Raw genomic sequence first — 21,464 nt, forward strand, 5'->3', positions numbered from 1 at the left:
GCAATCAACATTTACCCCACTGGCAGCTACAGACCAGCTGGGTGATAAATGCACATTAATGCAACTAATCTTTCCCACACCTCCAAAGACAGACATGGTTATCCTCATTTTCAGGGCAGGAAACAGGCATAGAGAGGTTTCATCTCTTTCTCAAGGTCACTCAGCCAGTACACAAAGGAACTTGTATCAGAACCCACTTTGGTCTAAGTCCAGAGCACAGGTCCTCAACCCCTGTACACAGCTCTGGTGACTGAACTAATGAAAAAAATGGAAGCAGGTCCTGCTAGGAACACCCGGGCTCTGAGATATAAGGATCTGTGTCCATGAAGCCCTGCTAATATAGTAGCAGGTGAAACTCATCCTCTATTACTCTACTGATGCTGAGTGGCATGGGAATCAGAAGACCAGCACATTCTATGTTTCACTCTCTACCCACAGCCTGCTGAGCTCCCAAAGAGCCGTTGTCTGCCTCCCTCTGCCAGGCCTGCCCCAAGAGACCCAGAGCTCCAATGTCCAATGAGTAGACTGTGCCAACTTCCCAGAGAATAACAAGCAGTGCCCCCTAAATGACACCAGACCCCTGCCCTCTGCACCATTCCCTCCCCTTTCTATCCCGCAACATACACACTACCAGTGACCCCATGTTTGGCTTCTGCAGTCACTCTGACTCCAGGACTGCAGGGCCCTGCAGCCGTGGGAACAGATGTTCCCCTCGCACATGGCTGGACTTGGATCTCAGCGGTGATGGACAAGCATCATTGACCAGGGTGGATGGGCAGCTGCAGATAACAAGGAGGAGGCACCAGCTCCCACCCCTCTCCCATCTCATTTGCAGAACAGTTACCACCTCCCTTCCAAGGCAGGGGAGGGCAAGGACAACTCAGACAGTGGGGCATGCCCACACCACCCCCTCCTCATCACTGCTCCCAGGCTGAGCACCCAGGCCAGGACACCCAGGAAGCCACAGAGCCACACCACCCACCCAGTAACTCACAGGCCCCTACAGTCTCTCTCCCCTCCCCTCCACCTCATCTAATATCTCTCAGTGCTTATTCTGCTGTGACGGAATGACCCTTCCATTAGTGCACGGTCATTGCTGTTGTATGGATGTATAATTAAGTTTCAAGAAAGACCTCGAGCCTGTTACAGAAAAGGGCATAGAGAATATGTAGTGGTCATCCCTGAATGGAAGGACTACACCTGATTTTTATTTTCTTTCTTTGTAAATGTACCTTATTTTCTTTTTACTTAAAACTAATTGGCATGTCATGACCACAGGCCCTATTTGTTGAGAATGAGGTCTTTCATCGAGGTCATTCATAATGACAAACCCAACATGGCATAAATTATCTAGGGACAGGGGTTATTCTCGGGCCCAAAGCAAGACTTAATTAGAAAGTACCAGAAGAGTGTATGGAACAGGAGAGTCTCTGACACCTGTGGAGACAAGCTGGCTGGGGTAGGGTCAGAATTCTCTATGTAAACTGGATACGTTTATGTGTCTTATATTGGTATCTATTTGTCCCTTTTGTTTCCTCTGAATCTCTGAACCTCTTAGCTGCACTAAAAATGACTGAGAAAAAGTTGTGCCTTCACTGGACCCTAGCCATTAAAGGGAGGAGTAGCACATCTCCGGAATCACGGTTTCAGTGATCATAGGGAATCTCTTCCCACAAAAGCAATGGAAACTCAGGGAGCCCTTGAGCTACACAATCCTTCCCTAACTGCAAGGTTATCCTCATGCTGAAATTTTTGGGTTTTTTAATAAGGATTATTAAACTAGGATGGTTTTAATAAGGAACGTGATTTGGGGCACCTGAGTGGTTCAGTCGGTTGAGCGTGTGACTTTGGCTCAGGTCATGATCTCACAGTTCGTGAGTTTGAGCCCTGCATCAGGCTCTGTGCTGACAGCTCAGAGCCTGGAGCCTGCTTCACATTCTGTGTCTCCCTCTCTCTCTGCTCCTCCCCTGCTCACACACTGTCTCTCTCTCAAAAATAAATATTTTTTTTAATTAAGAAAAAATAAGGAACATGATTCTTTTGAGTATACACATACACACACCCCCATGCCCCCCCACACACAAAAACTTCATTTAACCCAGCTGACCACTCTCACTCTCAAAAATACTCCTCAGTCTCCAAAAAGCAAGGCTCCCTCCAGGAGGCACCCTCCACGTGGTTGTCCCAGTGAAGGTCACCCCTTTGCCACAGACCTGAGGTCAGCAATCTATAGCCTGCTACCCAGTTTTGTAAATGCAGCGTTACTGGAACACAGTCAGGTCCATTCTCTTATGAACTATCCATGGCTGCTTTCATGCTACAACAGCAGAGTTGAGTATTTGCAACAAAGACTATATGGTTCACAAAGCCAAAACTCTCATCTGGCCCTTTGCAAGTTTGCCAACCTCCGCAGTACCAAGACATGAATGAAGCTTCATGGAGTTGTGCTATAAGCAGCCCAAAGAGAGATTGCAGGCAGCGGCCATTCAGGACAGAAGCAGGGCTCAGACGGGGCACACACAACTCAGGACCCCTAAGACCCCTCTAAGCAACGCTTATTCTCATGCTCAGTGCCCTTCTCCAGGGTTGCTAGAAGACAGTGATTGTGGCAGAGAAGTCAGAACTCGGTAGTATGGTGTCAGGCAGACTTGGGAATTACAAAGCAAGTCTTCTGGGATTTTATCCTCTCATCTGCAAAATGGTACTGATAATGGAACCTAAGAGGAATGTTGTGGGAATCAAACTAGGTATTCCAAGTTACATGGCTAACATAGTACCTGATACATAGTTAGCATTTAACAAGTGCCAAGCTCCCAGCAAGCGGTGGTGGTGGAATCAATAACAGCATTGCCATTAACCCACATTGCCTCTCTCTAGGGAAAGCAGCCATCGGCTTCCTACCCTGACAGGAACATGGCAATGAAAGGCAGGACTGCAGAAGGACTCTGCTCACAGCCCAGCACCCGGAAACCAAAGTGGGCTTAGAACCTTCTTTTGATTGCTGGGTGCCTATAGCAAGGTGTCAATTCTCTGGGATGATTTTAGCAAGAAATTTTCTCAAAAATATCAGGTCCCGTAATTGCACAGCACAATGCATGCACACGCACGCGCCCATGCACGCGCACATATACACGAAACTAGAAATTGAGGACGGCTTCAAATTCCTTATGCAGTAGTTATGAATGGAGAGGCCAGAATTTTTGCTATTTTGCTATTTCCTCACGGTTTTTTTTTATTTTTTTAATGTTTTTATTTTATTTTTGACACAGAGACAGAGCATGAGCAGGAGAGGGGCAGAGAGAGACAGAGACACAGAATCTGAAGCAGCTCCAGGCTCTGAGCTGTCAGCACAGAGCCTGACATGAAGCTCAAACTCATAAGCTGTGAGATCATGACACTTAACAAGCTGAGCCACCCAGGTGCCCCTAAATTGTTTTTTTTTAATTGAATGTATTGTGTAGACTGATCTGTGTGCAGGGATCCAAGACACCCTGTCACAAATGGGCAAACACCCTCAAACATGCAGACTCTAGCGGTGCCTCTAAGGCAGATAGCCACAAAGAAGGAAAGGGAATATTCTAAAGCAGAGGTGGGCATATGAGTAGAATAGGACAAGAGACATGGCTTCTAGAGATTCCCAGATCAGACACATCCCTAAATATTTTTCCTGCCCACCCATGTGAGGCCTTGCCCAGCTACTTACTTTTCTGCAAACCTTCCCCTTTCTTCAAAAGCTGTCTTAATGTTCTCAATTAGCTGCTAATACACTTTTAACACTTGCTAATCTCCCTTTTAAAAAAGAGGTTATTGGCCAAACAAATCTGTGAATCACTGCAGTCCCAGCTGAGGGATGGGAGGCAAATGTCTGTGATAGCACATTTTCTCAGGTCTGAGAAACTCTTAGTTATAAAAGTCATCACTGACTTAACAGCTCTAAGGGGAGGAAGATAACAAAACACTACACCTAAAATAAACACATCGGCTATAAGACAGGACAGGATTACAAATACATTAAAGTGGGGTGGGGGGTCTTAGAATAGAGGGGAAAATAAGAAAAATTACAATGGCAACAATTTATTGAGCCACTACTATGTTCCAAAAACAGTGCAAGGTGCCTCTCCTGGGTTTTCTCACTGAATCCTTTCCCCCTTGTAAAGCAGATATCATTAACCTATTTTATAGATAAACACACTCAAACTCTGGGAGCCTTGATTCCCAGAACAGCTGAGCCCAGAGTAACCAAATCCAGAATAGCCAAGCTCTTCACTGTTGTCCATCTCCCCACTCTGCCCCAGAGCTCCACCAGGAACCAAGATCCTGGTAAGACAAGCCCAAACTCTTCTTCCAAAAGGAGAAGCCCCAGGGGCGCCTGGGTGGCTCAGTCGGTTAAGTGGCCGACTTCGGCTCAGGTCATGATCTCGCGGTCCGTGAGTTCGAGCCCCGCGTCAGGCTCTGTGCTGACAGCTCAGAGCCCGAAGCCTGTTTCAGATTCTGTGTCTCCCTCTCTCTGACCCTCCCCTGTTCATGCTCTGTCTCTCCCTGTCTCAAAAATAAATAAAACATTAAAAAAAAAAAAAAAAAAAAAAAGGAGAGGCCACAGAGCAAAGATGCTTGCTGAGGCCTGAGCCCTCCCTCCCCCTGGGTACTCCAGTCTCCCTGTTCAATAAAATATTTAAGAAGATGCATTCACTTGATTATTAAAACTAGGATGGAAATGGATTGGAAGAAGCAAGTGTCAGCAAGACACAATGGGACTGTGTGGAAGGCGGTCATAGCTCCCTCCCCTGAACAGGAAGCCGGCAGGCCACACACCGCCCCCCCCCCAACAATTCTACTCTCAGGGCAGTACCCTCTGCTCCCCTGCCACCCCCAGCCTGGGCCCTAGGCCTCCCCTGCAAGCTCCTTGCCACCACCACCCCCGGTCCTCAGGACCTGGGGCAGATCGAGCTGGAAATTAGCTTTAGTTGGTCTCCTAATGGCAGACATCAAGCAGGAATCCAATCAATCCAGCCACAGGCAGGCAGCGAGGAGATCGATTCCAGCACTGCTTTTCATCCTTGTGGCCCAAAGGCAGTGTCATAAGACCAGTGCTTCAGGGCGCTTACAAGCGCCCCCTGAGTAATTAATAGAGAACCCCTCTGGGACTTGCCTAAACCCTGCAATTGACTGCCTTCCTTCCCCTGACAGCCCCAGGAAGGGGAGGCCTACAAGGGATGGGACGACCCCACTGGCCCGTAACCTTCTCATTGTGCACATCACCTTCCCGATTTCCCAGATAAGGAGGAAGTCACCTGCCCAGGGTACACAGAAATTGGCAGAGCTTCGACTCCAATCCAGGTCTGCCCAACTCCTTGCCTCTTTCAGTGTAAACATCACTTGTTAAGCACCTACTGTGTGCCAACTATGCACCAAGCCTGGGCAGAGAGCTGGAGAATACAGAAATGAATCAAATACAATACTGAGAAATGGTGCACACCTGTCTGCATATTTATAATCACCAGAAGATATTTTTTTAATAAGGATTCCGAAACTCGATTCCAGAAAATTCTATTTCTGTATATTTAGGGAAGGACCTTAGAAAGCTATACTTTTTAAAGACTTCCCAGGATAGAAGTGGATAAGTTGAGGGGAATTTTTTTTATTTCTTATTAATATATATAAACATATATTTAAGTAATGAGATTACGTGAGTGACATTTACTTTGAATGGGGTAAGGGTCAGTAGCTTTCAAATTAAAATTGTTCTAATTAAGTGAAAGGCTCTCCTGGTGATTCTGAAAGTACAGCAAGGTTTAGTAATTCGACACACACAGTGCTATCTCCAGCATTTCTTTCGAATTAATACCCACTTTGATAAGAGATAGCAGTGGAGCAGGGAGCAATGTGTAGCTTATGTACAAGTTCATTCACACTAAGATTTTAAATGTTTAATATATGCCAGTCTCCCAAGGTACCACCATTTCAAAACAGAACTTTATGGAGAAAGCACTGTTTACTCCAAAAGAAAAAATCCCTAATGATAAAATATAGGCACAAGCGGAGCTATTTCAAGACAGGAGAGTCTCCTGGCTTCTTCAGAATCACAGCAGCTGTCCATAAGAAAGAATCAGGGCCTAAGCGAGTTCCGTGAGGCCTTGTCCAGAGCTGGGGAGGAGCCAGATGCTTCATCACTGACACAAGACGCTGTTTATGCTTCAGCTTTATCTAGTTTCAGGGAGGGTAAGACCTAATGATTTATAGGCCAACCGCCTGGTGGCAGCTGGGCCATCTGCAGTGGTCAGCCAGCTCAGGGCTGCCTCAACTGAAATCCTTTCTCATCTTCACATCAAGCAGCCAAGCCTAGGAGCTCCCCACTAGGAGAAGGACACTACACTGGGAACACGGCTCCTGGGGAATCCTGAGGGTTTCCACTGGTCAGTGAGACTGAGCCTCCATCCTGCAGCCAGCTAAAGGTTGGGACCTAGAGCTCCCAAAGAAAAAGCCAACCACTCCTACTCAGGGACCCTTGATCTGGCTAGGAAAAGACAACAAACTATATGTCAAATATGAAAGCAAAATAAGGGAGAATGACTGGGCTGAGTGACTCCTGGAAACCGAACCCCAGCAGGGAGAATGGAATAATCTTGCAACAGTAAGCCTAGATGACAGCTAACACCTATAAAGGGCCATGTGCCAGGCACTGTTCTAAGCACTGCATATGCATTAATTCATTCAATTCTCAAAGCGACCCTCAGTGTGCACTGTACAAATAAACTGAGGCACAGATGTTAAGTCATTTGCCCGTCACACACAGCCAGCAAGTGCTGAAGCTGAGATTAAACCCAAGCAGTATGACCCCAGAGCAATGGTGTACTGGTACATGCTTAATGACCGGCTTTCTAAGAGGAAGGGCCCTGTTGTATCTGCCAGTTTCCTTGGTATACATACTCCTGCCATGGCCAAGATCAAGCTACCAATGTGACATGACTGAACCCAGAGCTGGGAAGAGATGGGCAATAGCACAACTTCCTATAATATTTCCTCCATATAGGGGCACTTGGGTGGCTCAGTTGGTGAAGCATCCGACTCTCAATTTCAGTTCAAGTCATAATTTCATGGTTCGTGAGTTTGAGCCCCACCTCAGACTCTGCGCTGACAGTGTGGAGCCTGATTGACATTCTCTCTCTCCCTCTGTCTCTGCCCTTCCCCCACTTACACTCCCTCTATCTCTCCCTCAAACAGAAAAAAACTGTTAAAAACTTTATCTCCACCATACAGATATAACAGACGTAACCTGAAGAGTGTAAATAATAGTCAAAGCAGTAAAACAAGAAGTGAGGAGTTCTGAGTACTTAGTACCTTTGTTTTTAATAGATTTGTAAGTCATAGAATTTAATTTTTAATAATGACTTTAAGAATCAGCTCCCATAGGGGCGCCTGGGTGGCTCAGTCAGTTAAGCATCTGACTTCGGCTCAGGTCATGATCTCATGGTTCATGGGTTCGAGCCCCGCGTCGGGCTCTTTGCGGACAGCTTGGAGCCTGGAGCCTGCTTCGGATTCTGTGTCTCCCTGTCTCTCTGCCCCTCCCCCGCTCACACTCTGTCTGTCTCTCTCTCACACACACAAGTAAATAAACATTAAAAAAAAAAAAAAAAAGCAATCAGCTCCCATAATTCCTAAAAATTTGGAAATCGGCTCTCACAAGCTGGTGCATACCAGCTCAAGCACACCACTGATCCAGAGCTACTACGTTATGGAAGAGAAAGGGATGAAAGAGGACACAACCACTATTCTGAAGGGCTTTTACTTGGAAGGACAAGGAGTCAGTCGTAGGTAGAAGACCAGATTTCATATCATAAGGACATTTTCTTAACAGACACAGCTGTCCAAAGACAGAATAGACTTCCTAGGTAGGTACCAAGTTATCTACCAGAGAAATCCAAACAAAGACCACACAACTATCTGACAAGTAGAAAGGACATGAGTTGTTAAATTACAACAGTGTTTTCTGGGGCGCCTGGGTGGGTTAAGCGTCTGACTTTGGGCTCAGGTCATGATCTCACCGGTTGTGAGTTCAAACCCCCACTGGGGTCTGTGCTGACCACTCAGAGCCTGGAGCCTGATTCGAATTCTGTGTCTCCCTCTCTCTCTGCCCCTTCCCCGTTTTCTCTCTCTCTCTCTCTCTCTCTCTCTCTCTTTCTCTCTTAAAAATAAAAAAAATAAATAAAATTAAAAAAAATAAAAAATAAATAAAATAGTGTTTCCCAAGCAGTGGTTTGAAACTTAATATTGAGATACTGAGTCATAAAACCAATTTAGCTGGGTGTAGGTAGGGTCAACATTTTTAAATGTAATAGAAAATATAAGCATACTAAGGGTGAGCATTGCTTTGTAAAACTTTGTTATACTTTATGTACTTAATATGTATGAGCATATGTAATAAACGTACATAATGCATATTGGTTCATGTAAAAAGCCTACATAAAATATATTTTTTACTACTAGTCATAATCAAAGAAATTTGAAATGTATTGGAATAAATGATAAGGTTCCATCTGACCTTGAGATTCTAGGATCCCCTAGGTCATTAGCTATCATTTGACAGGCATTTCCTGTTCCACCAGGACAAGAATGGGGATGGGGACTAATTGCAACACACAACTCCAGCCTGGCCCCATAGCTGGACAGCAAAATGTGCTTCTTCAAAGACAGGTTCAGTGAACAGGACAGGGATGGAAATAAGAACAGTTTTCCCTCCAAGGGTGGGAACTCAGTCACATGCAATTCACCCAGGCACAAGTAAGCCTGAGATGACACCATCCCATGGCATCTCTCCCTGGAACTGTCCTTTCAATGGCAGAAAGTGCTCTGCAGAGCCCATCCTGACCAGAAGGAGCTCCACCAGAGACTGACAAGAGCCTTGTGCAGACAGTTTGCCTGGAGATCCTCGGAAAGGAGGAGTAGGAAGCTTCTGTCACAGAAAGAAAGGTAAACCCACACCCAGCATGGAGACAAGAGAGGAAGGAGAGAGTGGCAGGAGGTGGGGAAGTATCATGGAAAGCTTAGGAAAAGGAAAAAGAGAAAGGAACAGGCAAGATGACAGGTGTCATTTAGGCAAGAAAAGCCACATGGCAACAGAAAAAAGCACTGCCCAGGATTTGGATACTCATAACAATGTTTGTTGGCTCCTCTAAATTCTAAATCCCATGAGTACTGAGACTCATTGGCTGTTCTGTCCCTGGTACCTCCTCAGCAAGCAATAAATATGTTTGCTCAACAGACAGATGAGCTTATGAAAGTAGGATCTATTACAACAGGGAGCCCCATCTATGCCAGACCTGACCCGCCTCCCATTTTGAAAATCATTAACAGATTCCAGCTCCCCAACAATGCTGGTGCTGGGGTGAGAACTAGAATCCATCCACTTAACATTCACCAAACATTTGAGACCCAACTAAGTCCCAGTTGCTTTTCCAGGTGGCCAATAGTATTAGCCAAGTCAAGGTCTTGGTGGAATGGCCAGGGGCTTCTAGATTCCCAAACCTGAATCCAACAGGCCAGTCTTCCCAAATACAAAGGAGAAGGCTCATCTCCAAACTGACTTAAAGAACTGGTTGTAGAACTCTGAGGGCCAACGAGAGGGTGTGTTTCACATTTCCCAAACCCAGCACTCTCCCACCTGTACCTAGGAAAGTACTGAAAGAGGTAGAAAACTCTGGCTGTTAGTACTAAAGTTTGAGTTGAGAATACTATGCAAAATGGTGATACAAGCAGATTAGGAGCATGCACACACACCTGCACACTCACCTGCCCTAAAAGTTTCAGGGCAGAGCACGCCTCCCCAAACCAGGGCTCAGGAAATCATGCAGCACAGCAGGAAGAAGGCAGGCTTAGAAGTCAAAGAAGCCACCTCTCAGCTTCTGACCTTGTCCTTCACTAATAGAAAATTCCTGAACTTGCCTGAAACTCAATTCCCTTGATCAATACCATGATCTACCTTGCAGAATCATTTTAAGAAGCCATGAATGTTCCAGACACGTAACAGATGTGCAATAGTCGTTGATGTAGATATGGAGAACTGGTCCGCTCCCAGCCACACCAACAGCAGAGTCCTTCCTGGACAGTAGCTGGCACGCCCTACCCTGGGCAGGCAAGCTTGGTGACAGATACACTGATGTGCCTTTTTCTAAACCTGGCCCTCAATTTACCCACTCTCACTCTTGTCTCACCAATTGGGCTTTTGCTTGCTTCCCTACACTCCCTCAGGAAATGAGTTTCATGGTGCTGGGTATTTCCCCTTTCTGGCTTCCTTTTTCTGCTCAAACCTTCTCTTCTAATTCCCTCAGTAAATGGATCTCCTTTTCCTTCCTTCCCCAAGTACCTAAAGGGATTCCCCATCTCATTCTAGTTCCCAGACTGAAAGCAAAAGTGAAACCAATAAAGAACAGAGGAATGTCTACTTTCATCATGTTTATTTGCCTTTTAAATTTTTTATTTATTTATATGAAAAATGAAAAAAAAAACACTTAGGAAACCAAAGTTATCTCAGAAGGCTTGGAGTTCAGAAACAGGTAGAATTAAGAAGAAAAAGAAATACTTATCCCATTAAGAATTACTCAGAAGAAATGAATTCGGCAAGATTGTAGGATACAAAACCAATATACAAAAATCAATTGTATTACAATACACTTGCAATGAATGAACAATCTAAAGATGAAATTAAGAAAACAATTCTATTACAATCACATCAAAAAGAATAAAATACTTAGGAATAAACTTAAGAAGTATACAACTTATACTCTGAAAACCACACATTGTTGATATTAACAAAGACTTTTAAAAACATGGAAGGCTATCCCATTCATGGTCATGGATCACTAGACCTAATATTGTTAAGATGGCAATATACACCAAATGGATATACTGATCCAATGTAATTCCTACCAAAATCCCAGCTACCTTTTTTGCAGAAATTGACAAGCTGATCCTAAAGTTTATATAGAAATTCTAAGGATCCAGAATAGCCAAAAAATCTTGAAAAAGAACAAATCTGGAAGACTTATACTTCCCAATTTCAAAGATTAGATACATAGATTGGTGGAATAAAATTGAGAATCTAACAAAAAATTTTGCCAGAAAAGCTTTTTTATGTCTGGTATAGGTAGGTATGTAATCAATGTTAGTTAGCTATTTAGAGGCCCTCTTCCCATTCCCTTCCCACCATAGGCCATGGGGATTTGGCTCCATATCTGTGGTTCTTCCAATGCACTTGGTCAGAGCATTCTTTTTTTTTATTCTTATTTTTATTATTTTTTAAAAATATTTCTGAGAGGGGCGCCTGGGTGGCGCAGTCGGTTAAGCGTCCGACTTCAGCCAGGTCACGATCTCACAGTCCGTGAGTTCGAGCCCCGCGTCAGGCTCTGGGCTGATGGCTCAGAGCCTGGAGCCTGTTTCCGATTCTGTGTCTCCCTCTCTCTCTGCTCCTCACCCGTTCATGCTCTGTCTCTCTCTGTCCCCAAAATAAATAAACGTTGAAAAAAAAATATTTCTGAGAGAGAGAGAGAGAGAGACAATACAAGCAGGGGAGGGACAGAGAGAGAGAGAGAGAGAGAGAGAGAGAGAGAGAGAGAGAGGGAGACACAGAATCTGAAGCAGGCTCCAGGCTCTGAGCTGTCTACACAGAGCCCTACACGGGGCTCAAACTCACAAACCACAAGATAGTGACCTGAGCCAAAGTGGGACGCTTAACCGACTGAGCCACCCAGGCGTCCCAGGCATTTCTTGATTGATGGGCAAGAGGAGTTTCATTTTCAAGACAATTTTTTATTTGTCTTATAAAAAGGGGAAAGCACTAAGGAAATCAAATAGAGTAAAACACACCAAGGAATAGACATCCAGAGCCAAGACCACAAGGCCTCCACACTAACCCTCACACAAAAGTAAGATGCAAGCCAACCCATGGGTCTGAATCATCCAACACTGGTTCTGATGGGGTTTTGGAACGGTGGGGGTTCAGAGCTGATAGCCAGGAAAGAATTCTTGGAACATCTTTGGTGCAAAAAAGGTGATTTTATTTTTTTAATGTTTTTTATTTAATTTTTGAGAGAGAAAGGGTAAACTGGGGAGGGGCAGAAAGAGAGGGGGACAGAGGATTCAAAGCAGGCTCTGTGCTGACAGGCTGACAGCAGTGAGTCCAATGTGGGGCTCGAACTGACAAACCATAAGATCATGACCTGAGCCCAAGTCAGATGCTCAGCCAACTGAGCCACCCAGGATCCCCCAAAAAAGGTGATTTTATTACAGCACAGGGGCAGGACCAAAAGAGCTGCCCTGGGGTTGTGAAGACTGGTTACTTACTATGGATTTGGAGAAGGTAAAGACAAAGGTAGGCCTCCAGAAGGACTTTCATATGCTAAAGAGGACTCATAAGATACCTGAGGCCTAGCTATTGTCAAATTAAGGTTGTTTTTCCTCTAGTAAGGCATTAACATTATGACAGTAGGGGGTTCCCATAACTAGAGAAAAGTTATACTCTGTATTTGCCTCAAGTGTCTGTCAATGGGCTTCAGGTTATAAAGAAATTTAATTTTACCTGCCATTTCCTTCTTGCCTTTGTTTCCTACATCACTATGGAAGGGAGGATGATGTTGGAGCTCCAGGAAACTGAGTCTATAGTTTTATGGAAATTAGGCTATTGATAAGATTGCCTTTTGCTTATAATTTACTAAGATATTTGTAAACTGATGGAGACTTGAATGTGTCTTGAATGACTGTAATCTCTATCAGTTAACCATTTATTTTCCCCTTTCCTTTATTCTTGGGCAGCCAGGAGTACCTGAGGAATATCACACATATCCCACCTGGGGGGTGGAGTGTTGGGTATGCTTTGCTCTCAGTTTGCCTTATGGTCCCTCATCAATTCTAGAAGACAGTTCAAGGAGTCTGGACCTCCTAAAACCCAGGAATACAGCCTCCAGGTTTATGCTTCTAAATCAGGAGTACTTCAGCGGCATGGAGTAAAAATATGACCAACAATGGCTTAAACTATAAAGAAGGTTATTACTTACGGAACAACAAGTAAAGGTAGATAGTCCCAAAGTAAGTACCCCAACTCAGCCATGTCTTTGGGACCTAGTTCTATAAAGCCTCTGCCATCCTCATTACACTATATGTCATTCAGAGTCACAACGTGGCTGCTGATAAGGGAGCGTGGGGCAAGCTGAGGGCAAAATACAGTCTAACAGCACCCCCTCCCAGGTGGAGTATGTATGATATTCCTTGGACACTCCAAGAACAAAGGAAAGGGGTTTAAATGCTTGCCATAGTGATGTGGGAAACTAAGGCAAATGAAAATTAAATTTCCTTACTGCCTACAGCCCATTGGCACGTCCCTGAAACAGGCACAGGGACCTCCCTCTAGGAGCCTGGCTGCCTGGATGATGACACCTTGCCAGGACAAAAGAGAATTGTGGCTTAACATTATCCTTGCCCCCCAGGAACCTGTAAGTCTACATTAACATATAAAAATTCCCTGGGAAACTTCCTTTATCTCAACTTCCCCAAGATATATGCTGGCAATCATACTCCAAGCTTATGGCTCCCTGATATACATCTGAAGGGTCTCATGACTAAGGTTTTACTGAATGGTAATAAATGGTGTTTTACTAACCTAGCCCCTCAAGATCCTGGAAACCTTGCTTCCAAAATACCTTGAAGAATTACTCTATCCCTAAACCCCTCCCAATCTGAGGGTATATAATCCGTTACCCACCACAACCCCAGTGCGGCACTTTCTGCCCACGGGTCCTGTCCCCGTGCTTTAATAAAAATCACCTTTTTGCACCAAAGACATCTTCAAGAATTCTTTCTTGGCCATCAGGTCTGGACCCACCCCCCCCATCACCCCAAAACTTCATCAGCTGCCACACACCCAAGCATCGTATCATACAACAGTATCCAGAACAGTATTCAGAACAGAGAGAGCAGGAGAAGAAAAAAGACTTTACCCTTTCATACGTCTCACTTATCAGGAAGGAAACATCTTTTCAGAAGTCCCCCCCCAGTCTTACTCCCACAGTTCATTGACCAAAGCTTGGTCACTACAGACTATCAAGCAGGGAAGGAGAATTGAAAGTAGTCTACCCTGATCTTACTTTAAGCTTCTTCCCAGATTCACTTGGCCTGGCTTGCTCAAGGAGAGGGCTCCAACCACCACTTCCTCCCCCTTATCTCCTGACATGACTAGATCAGCTCAGCCACCCTGAAGGTGAGGGCTGGGCTTTGACGTGGCCCCCATCACACCCAGTAGCAGATTTGCCTCCCAGGCCTGAAGGGATCGTGAAGACGGCTCCTACCACCATTTTGTATTTGTATACTGTAAGATGATATCAAAGGTTTTTCTTACTATGGGAAATGGGCAAAAAAAAAAAAAAGGGAAGAAAAGAAAAAATTCAAAATACATGCTCGTCCTCACCTTTACTTAGCTGTGGGTACACATACTGAAAAGGTTCCAGACCACCCAAGGGTAATAAGTGGTAAGAGAGACAGAGAAACAGACAGGTACAGGTCTCTCCCCATACACAGAAGTTCATATAATTACACATTTCCTTCACAGAGCATTAAGTTCACTGAGAAAAATTGATCTGTTCTCTTGTTTCTTGCCTGTTTTTAAACCCTTTTGACCTGTCTCAGCAAGGGGCCCTAGTCCTGCCAGCCTCCGTGGAGAAGCATGGAGGGTACAGGGCCTGGCTGGCAGCTGAGGTCAAGCCCTGCTTACAAATCATGCTCTGGCCATGCTTCAGGCAAATTTCCACCTGGTACTCAGAGAGCTGCAACCTTTAAATTAATCCTGAATCTGTCAGCTTGCATCATGTTCAATTCACATGGGAAACACAGGGGCTGGCGAGTGGGTGCCTTGAACTGTGTTTCCGATCCTCTGCTCACAATGCCCTTCTTCTGCTTGAGGCCCCCATGTGCTGCCCTTCCTCAGCCTGGTTCCCACGTGAACCCTTCCTTTCCAGACTCTTGGATGTTCTTCCTCACTTCTAGCTCTCCAGCAATCTCCCTCCTCTGCTATTCCCTAGTAGGTCAGAGAACAAGCTTTGGGATCACACAGTTAAGGGTTTGAGCCCTGGGCCCACCACTTACTGGCTAGGTTCTGTGAGTAAGTTGCTTGACCTCTTGGTGACTTGATTTCCTTATGTGCATAGTAATAAGGCCCCCTCTTAGGGTTGTTGTGCAGATTAAATCAAGTATTAATAGGCAACATTGTTCTAAGCACTTACAAAGTACCAGTCACTGTTCTAGGTTTACAGATTACCTCGACAAGGGAAAGGCTTAAGACAGTGTCTGGAATATATAAGCGCACAACAAGTGCTAGTTATTGTTATGACATCGTCATCATCATCATGAGTACAGGGAGAGGTCCTCCTCCCTGTTCCCCTTCATGGCCTGGCTCTCAGAAATTCATTAATTCATTCACTCGGCAGTCATCTGTTTCCTGTCTACTCTTGGTGTGGCCCTGGGCCAGAATAGGGCAGGCACTGCACCATGCAAGAGCTTGAAGACTAGCCAAGCATTCCCCTTCTCTCTCTGGGCTGACTGAGGCTGGTTCGAGCCCACTCAGAATTAAAGTGCAATATGAAGCTTTATCATTACCCAGCAGGACGATATTTTGATAACTGCATCTCTAAACAAGAGCCAGCTCAGGTCGCTCTATATGGGGCTGGCAATTATTCCTGTTGAGGGGCCCCAAAACCTGTGGGTGGCCCAGTGTGGGGTTTCTTCATCCCCATCTACCCCACAGCCTCTCTCTCCCCCCTACTGGGATAGAGAGAGAAATGAGAAAGGTGGTCCTAGGCAGGGCAGACAACACTGAGCTAGAAGGCAAAGGGCACAGAGTGAGGAATCTTAGCCACTGTCCTGTGGCTGCACAGCAATCCCTCCAGGTCTCTGTTTGCTAATCTCTAAAATGGGTACAGCAATCCCCCCTACTTCCCTGTTGGAACATCAGGACTATTTAGAGAAGTATTAGGTAAGGAAGGGCTTTGAAATGCCCAAAGTCCAGTGTCCTTGTTATCAATGCTGCTTTTCAGTACAGGGCAGGTGATGGGGGGGAGGGGGCGGGCAGAGGCTGCAAATTGCATGTCCCATCCAGCCTACAGCCCTGTTGTGTTTGGCCCCATGTTTCCTGGTGTGTGTGTGTGGGGGGGGGGGGGGGGTGTTAATGTGGATTTGTTGTCAGCATTTAAAAACCAGGAAATTTCACATAAAAATCCAGATTTCTGGCTTGTACTAAAAAAATGAAAGATCCAAGCAACAATTAGCCACAGCTGAACAGCACTTGCCGCCTTCATCCAGGACAGTAAGGGAGTTCTGTACACAACACACACACACACACACACACACACACACACACACACACACGTGCACTCCCCACCTCCACCTCCCCCAACACCCTGGCCCTTGTGTTTGAGACTCCTGGTCCCCTAGTAAGACACTAAACTCTAAAGACGTCAAACCAGACATTAATCTCAGCTCTGCCATTTGCTCACACTGTGACCCCCAAGAATTACTTCACCCCTCTGAGCCTCAGATTCCTCTTCTGTTAAATAAGCATTTATTTTCAACAAATATTTACTTAAGACCGATTCTAGGCCAGGCATTCAGCAAACAAGGGAGACAAAGCAGACACTAAATAAACAAGTAAAAAATAAACAGCATAATTTTCTGATTATCATTGGTACTATGAAAGAAGTATGGCGAGGTTCTAGGGCCCCTCTTAGCTAAGGTGGTCAGGAAAGGCCTGCCCAAGAGCTGGGGCAAGTGATTGTATGCACTGCCCGGGGCTGCTTGGGAGATTACATGTGAGGTACTTCATACCCGGGGAACACGCAGCTAGTCAGGCCCCATCCGGAGCTGGGTCTGGTTAGGAGCCCTGAGGAGGAAGGGATAGTGGGGGAGGGGCAGCCCCCAGGAGCAGGTGGGACCCAGGCCTCCCCACCCCCACGCACCAGCCCCGTGCTGCCAGCGCGCTGCTTTCAAAGCCTCGGCAATTATCCCATCTATAAATACAGTCTGCGAGAGCCCAGCCGAGAGGGGCAGAGACAGACAGGAGGAATTAACCCTTGAGTGGGCCTCCCCCTACTGGCTCCCCCTAGTTTTCCCCTCCCCCTTCCTGACGTTGGCCCCGCCCCCTCCGCCCTGAACCCCTTCCCACCGGCAGCTGAATCAACGTTTGACTTGCACAAACAGCTGCCCCACTGCAAGCGGAAAGGGATTCGGAGGAGGCAGTGGGTAACAGTCTAGTCCTTGGTGGTATTTATTCTAGAGGCGGCTAGCTGCTCCGCATCCGCTCTGAACCAGCCCTCAGCTACTGGCGGACCTACACCCAGCAGGGGCCAGGCTGCAGGCCGCCTTCAAAGGGTAGTTCTGTCTCCAGTCTCACTCTACCTGGGATGGGGAACCATTTGCTGCAAGCCTAGGATTGAGTTACATTGGAAAAAAGTCTTTGTTCTGTTTGTCCAGTGTTTCGCCAGCCCCTACTAATAATGTCCCTTCTCCAGAGCTCCAGGCTCACTAGCCTACCCTGGGTTCTCAAGAGAAATGGCTTCCTCCCACCCTGGGCGCTTCTGTTCCTGCTGTTGGGAAAAAGCAAGCCCCATGAAGTACCCCAGACTATATCCAACCCCTTCATCAGCTTGATAGGACTTACAATTTTTGATTATCTGTCCCCTCCCCTCATACACTGTCCTGTAAGTTAGATGCCTACTGATACCCTTGTATCCATACACCAAGCACAGTGCTCAGAACCCAACCGGTACTCAAATATTGGTGAATGAGCAAACAGGTGAATGAATAAATGTCCACTCATGTGTTAACACCATGAGATGTGCAGAAGGACATAAAACTCCTCTAGAATATAAGCATGGGGCGTCTGGAGTGGTGCCTGCCTTGTTCAGCACTGTCCCCAGCACTTTGACCAGCACTGCCACATGCTTCGTACTCAATGAATATCTAGTGATTGAAAGTTCTTGCCACCAAAGAGCTCATATTTAGATATTACCAGCCCAGTGAGAGGCTTTTCAGCAACAATGCCGCCCAGTTCAGAAGTATTTTCTCCCAGCAAAGCTACCACAATAAACATTACAAAGCAAGCTGTAAAGTTTGTATTTAAAAATATTAACTATTGTTAAGAAAGGAAACAACTTGTTACGATCTGCACATGCATTGTGGGTCCCAAGCAGTAAGTAGTTGTGATAGAGAGCTAGTGCTGGCAGAACTTTCCTAGTCAGGGTAGGACTAGATGTCGGCTAGATTTGTAAGGGGGGACAGGAGAGTCTCCCCTCATTAATTTACTGAACAAACCTTGAAAACGTGGTAACACAGGGAAAGCTCCAAGAGCAATGCCTGTCTCCCAGAAGCACTCAGTAAGGCTTGATGGCTATTACCTATTATCATGTATGAAGCCATCTGATGCAGGTCTACACCATGGGCGTGCTGTGGTGAAGAGAAGATCCCAGCTCTGCTGGAAATTGCATTCTCACAGAAGGACGAGTAAATAAACAGATAATTTCAGAAGAGGAGAAGCGTTATAAAGGAAGTAAAATCTCTGGCAGAGGCCAGCTTTAGACAGGGTGTTCAGGAGAGCCACTGCGAGCAGGTGAGGTGACAGCTGAGGCAAGAACGAGCCAACCATTGAAGAGCTGGAGGGAGGGGGACATCGGACAGGTTGTTCTGGCACAAAGGTCAAGCTAAATTGCTCCTACAAAGGCACTGTCTAGCCAGAACAGCCAGATAGAGTCCAGAAACACAAGAACCAGTATAGCCAGACTGGCAGTGCGTGTGACAGAAAGACCCATCCACAATCTCTTATAATTCCAGTTATGGACCGTCTGTACCCCCAGCCCCAGCCTGTTACCGCGGAGGAGCTTACTGCTTCCTGTGGCAGGGCAAAGGGGGAAACAGCTAGGTAAAATTAAATAGCTTTCTTCATTGCAGTGTTTCTAAGAACGCTTAACTTGCTAAGTTCTCATCTTCAAGATGAGGACACAGAATGCGTTGTCTGCCAAGCTTATGTGACAAGGGAAGAAAAGTGCCTCCCAGGACTGTGCTCTAAGGAAGTCACTTCTGGAAGAGCTGCTCCAGACGCTGAAATTACACCCTTCCCGGCCCTCCTGGAAACGGGCAGGCTGATTCATAGGTTTCTGAACCAAAAATCTGATGCTCTCTGGGAGAGGTCAGACTCCAGGTAGAAGAGTCAGACTCAGCTCCTCAAGCCCGTCCTTCCAGCATCCCCCTGACTCTGCATCTTTAACTGGACCCACTCACTCTCCCATTAAAAAAAAAAAAAAATGTGTCTGTTGCTCAGGGCATGGGCAAGGCATTAGTCATGGGGCCTGGGCTCCTTCTTCCTTCCTTTGTATACCTGGTTCCTGGCTAGCCTTTGAATTTCATTTTATACACCGCGCACTCACCTCTGTGGCTTTTTCAATCTTACACACTCTCTTGTTCCTGCTGCCTCTAGACATTGTTGGTAGCCACTACCCAGACTGAATAGCCCTGATCCTTGAAACAAAACTCTGACATCAGCACATGCAGCCACCCCCTGTTGGAAGTGGGTGGTGGGTACTCAAACCTACCAATGAGACCCATATTTCAATCACAGAGACACCAATCAGTCTCCAGTGAGGTTCATTATGGAAAGAGACCTACTTCCACAGGGTAGAAAAGTCATCAATTTTGGCTGAAAATCCTGGCAAGCCTTGGTCAATGTAATGGCTAAGCTGTAAAACTTTGACTACTTTACTGTCCCTCACCTCAGCCACCAAGCATTTTATTTTTTCATTTACAATCCTTTGTGTTGATAAAGTGGTAAGTTAAAAAAGAAGAAGAAAGGACTTACACTCTTCGACAAGATGGAATAACAGGGCCTAGATTTACCCTCCTACCTTAAACTTGGAAACCCAGACAAAACATAGGAACATCAGTTTTCAGAAATCAGATAACAAGCAACACAGGACTGTGGTAACTGAGAAAAGAAAAGCCAGATGAGCCCTCCTACCATACCAGCTTACTACACAGAGGCAGTTTCTGACCAGAACAGAAAGAGTAGATGCACCAACAGAGCCTGGCAGTCTCTCTGGGTGGAGGGGCCACAAATCAACACTTAACAACAGCTACCTAATTCCACTGCCTTCCTGGCTACTGTTTACCTCATTATTTCTCGAATGCTCATACATTGCACCAGCTAATCCATTCTTGTCCACTGGTGTACAACCCAAGTCCCCCACACATTAAACCTTGCACCACTCCACCTACCTTTATTGACACGGTCCTCGCTGCCCTCCAGGCAATGGTGATCCAGCTCCCAAATGCTAGCCTTTCATCTGCTCCCCCAGACCCTGCATGGCAACTGCACTCGCAGGTTGGGTTTGTTATTGGCTCTGGGAATCAACAACACCTGAGGAGAGGGAGGGATGGAAGCAGGAATATTGAAGCTGAGATGACATTTCCAGGTTAACCTGTGTTGGGGTGAGGGGGTAGAACTTTATATCCTGGCTTCCATCAGTCATTGGGTATAACCCACTCCAGAAGCAGCTGTGGCCTTGAACTGGTGGCTCTTTGCAACTGAGGTAGTTCCAAAAGAGCTGACAGCTGAGGGCTCTCAGCCATAGCACTCCCAGCAGATGGGGATCAGACTTGTATTCCTTTTTTTTTTTTTTAAATATAATTTATTGTCAAATTGGCTAACATACAGTGTGTAAAGTGTGCTCTTGGTTTTGGGGGTAGATTCCCATAGGGTAGATTCTCATCCCAACAAGAGCCCTACTCAATGCCCATCACCCATTTTCCCCTCTCCCCCACCCCCCATTCACCCTCAGTTTGTTCTCTGTATTTAAGAGCCTCTTATGGTTTGCCTCCCTCCCTCTCTGTTTGTAACTATTTTTTCCCCTTCCCTTCCCCCACGGTCTTCTGTTAAGTTTCTCAAGATCCACATGAGTGAAAACATGATATCTGTCTTTCTCTGACTGACTTATTTCACTCAGCATAGTACCTTCCAGTTCCATCCACGTTGCTGCAAATGACGATTTCATTCTATCTCATTGCCAAGTAGTATTCCATCGTGTATATAAACCACATCTTCTTTATCCTCTCATCAGCTGATGGACATTTAGGCTCTTTCCATACTTTGGCTATTGTTGAAAGTGCTGCTATAAACATTGGGGTACATGTGCCCCTATGCATCAGCACTCCTGTATCCCTTGGATAAATTCCTAGTAGTGCTATTGCTGGGTCGTAGGGTAGTTCTATTTTTAATTTTTTGGGAAACCTCCACCCTATTTTCCAGAGCGGCTGCACCAGTTTGCATTCCCACCAACAGTGTAAGAGGGTTCCCGTTTCTCCACATCCTCGCCAGCATCTGTAGCTTCCTGAGTTGTTAATGTTAGCCACTCTGACCGGTGTGACGTGGTCTCTCAGTGTGG

General features: G+C 45.9%; 1 long non-coding RNA gene across 1 annotated transcript in view; it reads right to left on the reverse strand.

Moving 5' to 3' along the window:
- Positions 1-20,436, reverse strand: part of LOC147579806 (uncharacterized) — a 91,952-nt gene extending 71,516 nt beyond the window's left edge. The window contains exon 1 of the long non-coding RNA XR_015251826.1: positions 20,299-20,436. This is a non-coding gene — a long non-coding RNA (uncharacterized LOC147579806). The remainder of the gene's footprint in view (positions 1-20,298) is intronic.
- Positions 20,437-21,464: the final 1,028 nt, after the last annotated feature.

Source organism: Puma concolor, chromosome B3 (assembly GCF_028749965.1).
Source record: "Puma concolor isolate L17-30 chromosome B3, mPumCon1.1.hap2, whole genome shotgun sequence".
Taxonomy (NCBI): Eukaryota; Metazoa; Chordata; class Mammalia; order Carnivora; family Felidae; genus Puma; species Puma concolor.